This window comes from Oryzias melastigma, linkage group LG5 (genome assembly GCF_002922805.2).
Source record: "Oryzias melastigma strain HK-1 linkage group LG5, ASM292280v2, whole genome shotgun sequence".
Classification (NCBI taxonomy): Eukaryota; Metazoa; Chordata; class Actinopteri; order Beloniformes; family Adrianichthyidae; genus Oryzias; species Oryzias melastigma.
Window position 1 is genome coordinate 7,631,562 of NC_050516.1, and position 4,619 is coordinate 7,636,180.

The 4,619-nt window shown below is 42.8% G+C and overlaps 1 long non-coding RNA gene across 1 annotated transcript in view; it reads right to left on the reverse strand.

The window, feature by feature from the left end:
* The window catches only part of LOC112144545, a 6,139-nt gene extending 4,263 nt beyond the window's left edge, over positions 1 to 1,876 (reverse strand). Inside the window, exon 1 of the long non-coding RNA XR_002918910.2 lies at positions 1,773 to 1,876. This is a non-coding gene — a long non-coding RNA (uncharacterized LOC112144545). The remainder of the gene's footprint in view (positions 1 to 1,772) is intronic.
* Positions 1,877 to 4,619: the final 2,743 nt, after the last annotated feature.

Sequence of the window (4,619 nt, forward strand, 5' to 3'; positions counted from 1 at the left end):
CACAGGATCCCCATGAGGAGCTTAGCCTACACGTCATGATATACTTACCACACATGACAATGGTACGTTCCATTTTCATGATGTCCCTTGAGGTGGCCGTACGAGACTCAAGGGAACTGCAAGACACACCTGCACCCTGGACGGCCTAAAAACCCACAGCACAGGTCCATGTGACTCAGTCTTAAATGTGCTAAACGAGGAAGACAGATTGCACTGATTTATTCTCCAGTTAGCTGGCATGGAGGGACTCTCCTCACTAATCCACTCCACATGACTAAGTGACGGTATAACCGTGAGCTGCGTCATCAGAATAGTGAAAAAGCAAAGCTAGAGGACAGAAAAAGATGGATGAACATATGTGGGTCAGTGTGACAGTTCTGCGTCCAAAGACAGACTTTCAGAGTTCCTTCCTGTCAGCATTCAGTGGAAAAGAGTTATTATTCTCCTGACAGTGAAGTCGTTCACACTCTGCATAATTAGAAAAAGCTAAAACTAAGCACAATGTCAATTCTACTCTCATTACCAAAGAGGAAGAGGACTTTTGACACGGTGACAACCTGTCTGCTGCACGATGAAGGGCGCCACGTCCTCCGTGTTGGAGAAAAAGCAGCAGTGATCTCTGAGCGTGTAAGCAGTGACTCACTCTAATGACTCCCAATTAGAAGATCGATCTGTCAAACTCAAGCCATCCACTCAGATGTGAAGAAACAAACTCAAATTTGAGGAAAGAGATTGACAAACTGAGGAAAACATGAAATCTTTGCTGCTTTTCAATCAAACTTTATTTATAAAAAACATGTCCTAAACTTTTCAACCCCTGGCGCAAAGAATCCTCACTGAGATCCATAAACTGGGAAGACTTTGAAAGAAAGATGTTAAAATGTAATACAAAATATGCATGTAAAGATATAAATGAAAAATAACATTAAATGCACAAAATAAAATTGAATACAGAAAATAATATTTAATAAAGCTATTAAATAATTCATAAATAAGCATTGAAGATGATCTAAAAGCCATGTTGGAAAGGTTGGTCTTGAGCCTCTTCCTAAAAACCTCTACAGTCTGTAGACTCTGAAGTTCTCCATACGGATGTTCCACAGGTGATAACCGTAATGACTCATCGTAAGTTTCGGCCCTCACCTTAGGGACAACATGAAGGCTAACACCGGAGGACCCCAGGGCCTGTGAGGGCTCATACTTTAAAAGAAGATCACTTACATAAAGCCATTAAAATATTCAAAAACCATTAAAAGAATCTTAACAGCTTAGAATCTGTCTTCTCAGTAGGAATATAAGGATCAAATGACTTTCAATTGCTAAGATCCAACCAGATTGATCTGTCTGAGGCAAGTAGATCATCGAATCGACCTGAACCGTTCTAAAATCATTTCAAAATGAAGTAAATCCATATGTGATCTTAGAAAACACCATTTGAATTGAGATGTGGTAGGTATATTGCCAGAAATGAGACTTTACTTTCGTACTTTACCTTCATTTTGTACTTGTAAGTTATGTTTTGTACCTTGTGCACATTTTAAAAATAGAAAGTTCCAGGCTACATGTACAAAACAAAGCCTACAAAACATGTTTTACCATATTTGGCCCACCTGGAACATCCAATGAGGGGCAAATTTTGACAAACCAATCATGTATTTAGAATCACCGTCCAATGGCGAGAGGAGAGCAGGGCTCTGCCTGCTTTCAACCACTGACATTGACAGTATATATAGATGGACAAGGCAAGGCTGCGAGGTCACCAAATGACATACCTTATCTCCAATGAAATTAAGTCAATTCAGTCGCCATTGACTGACTTCGCCGTTTTGGGATCAGAAGACGTCAGTAAGTAGTGATTGGTCCGAATCGGTCTGAGTCGTTGTTTCTATGGCAACCACTATCGCTAATCAGGAATAAGGTTGTTGTAAGCCACAGCCCTTCCACTGGAAGTGGGCCAGGGTGGAATCTGTCAATCAAACGCTTTGAATGTTTGAGGTGGGGGTCTGATTGATCAGTTTATTACTTGAATAACTTCTGATCATGAAAAAAAATGTGGGTTATCAAGAAGATGTTAAATGAGATTCCAGAGCAAGAATTGATATTCTGACCAATAGAAAGACTGAGTAACATCTGGTTATTTGTCAATGGAAGTCTTTGGGATTTTGGCTTTCTGGGACCAGAAGTTTATTTCTTGTTTGGAATGCAGGGGGGGGGATGGGGGGGGTAATCTCTCCAGTTCTCTATACTGTCTATGCCAGGGGTTTCCAAATCCAGGAAGGGCCGGAGTCCTACTAGTTTTCCAACCAACCTGCCACTGATACTTCTCATTGGCTAAACACACCTGATCCAGGTAACACCCCAGTCTCAGTAAAATGCGTACATATGCCACGATTTGGGAAATACCGTGTATAATATACGCCAAAACCGGTTTTTGCGTGCATATAATACGCGCGGTCCTAAACGTGTTAAATGTGTTTTCCAGGTTTGACACGTCCCCTGGTGGAGGCGTGAGCATCACAGACAGCCCCACAAACGAACAATTTGCTTTTCTAACCCTAACCATAACCGTAATCCTAACCTTAACCAGGAACAACGTCATTTAGAAAAGAGCCGGAGGATTTCTGACCACGTGATCAAAACGAAACCTAAAAATCCGTGTATATTGTACGCCGGCGCAACCCATTCTCTACCATTGCGTATCATATGCACGCAAAAAGCGTGTTTGGCGTATATTATACATGGTATTTCAGAGTGCAAAGTCGTGGAATATGTACGCATTTTACTGAGACCGTGTTGCAGGTAATCAGGAGCAGATGATGCAGGAGTTCTGGAAAACCAGCAGGAGGCTGGCCCTCGAGGCCTGCCTTTGGACACTCCTGGTCTATGCTCTCAACCAAACAGAGTAACACAGTGCCAGAAAACCCCTGTGGGTCTGCATCTAGAAATAAAAGAATGATGGGTTTCCTCGTTATTGGATTTCTTAGAGCTAACATCATCACTCCGCCCCCCACAGCGGGTCCTCTGCTCTGCAGCCGTCTGATCTACACTCATCTTCTGCCTTATTCATTAAAATAAAAAAAATGTCTAATCAGCAATCACAGGACATTAAGATAGGTTAAGTTTATTTTAGACACAGTTTTATTGCACTGATCTCACAGCGGATTGGCAGGACGGTTCCAAAGGGTTAAATAAAACTAATTTATAGAGATAATCATTTTGTTGCCAGAAAATAAACATCCATCCATCTTCTTGTCCGCTTCTTCCCTTTTGGGGTCACGGGGGTGCCGGAGCCTATCCCGGTTACTGATGTGCGAAGGCGGGGTTCACCCTGGACAGGTCTCCAGTCTGTCACAGGGCCTCAATCACACACATTCACTCTCACATTCACATTCACACCTAGGGACAATTTAGAGTCACCAATTAACTTATGAAACATGTTTTTGGACGGTGGGAGGAAGCCGGAGTCCCCGGTGAAAACCCACGCATGCACGGGGAGAACATGCAAACTCCACACAGAAAGGTCCCAGCCGGGATTCGAACCGGGGCCGTCTTGCTGTGAGGCAAGAGCGCTAAGATGACTTATATTTGAGAATTTATACCCAAATACGAGGAATCTGGAAAACTTCCCCTGCACTGTTCTTTCTCTCTGCGTCACACTGGTGGAGGTTTTGGCTAAAGATGTCCTGGATCCAATTTAGGTCAGTGAATCGGATTGTTCAGAAAGAACCCATATCAAATATGAATCTTATCGTCAACCACAAATTATGACATGAATAAAATCAGTGTAGGGAATCATTTCACCCCTGCTTTCTAGTATCTCTCTCTGGACTCTTGGTGACTAACCTCCATCTTTGGCGTGTGAATTCATCAGCGGCTGAACACCTCCTCCTTTCACAGGCATGAATTTCATCCTGCAGTTAATTGGACAGCAGCTCATTTGCTTTGTTGTCCTCATCAGCTCCTCTTATGAGAGGCGCTCCGTCTCCCCTCTTGTCCTCCCAGTATCTTCCCCTCATGCATAATCCAAACAGATGTGGACTTCCCTCAACGCTCCCCCCAACAGCCATGTGCCCCTTCTCACATCACCTAATCCCAGCCATGCCTGTGACGGCAGAGAGCACCATCTGCTCCTCTCCAGACCTCCACATCTGGACCTCTGCCTGCCCTCCTCCTCCTCCATATCTGCTGTCTATACTGTTTCTATCACTCACCGAGAATGCAAGAAGGATTAAAAAGCTCATCAGGCTTTTATATACTTAATCTGTCTGTGTCACAAACAGGAATGTGGCAGATGTTAATGTCAAAGCAAGAGTTTGGCTGGTTTTATTAATCCCCACAATCATTTTCCACTATAATTGATTAAATTCATATTTGACCAGAAGGCGTGGAGGTTAGGGTTACACTTTCCCTCCAAAACCAGACACTTACATTTGAAAAAAGCCTTTAAATAAAATGATACAACTAAGAAAATGTAATTAAAATCACATTGTAGACATTTGGGTTAGTCATGTCCTGCAGCGTCCTGCACTGAAGGAGCAGATTGTTTTCACAGTTCTTCTGTTTTTACTCTACCTAAGAGTTTCATCCTCTCCACAAACTAGTACCCACTGAAAATTAGT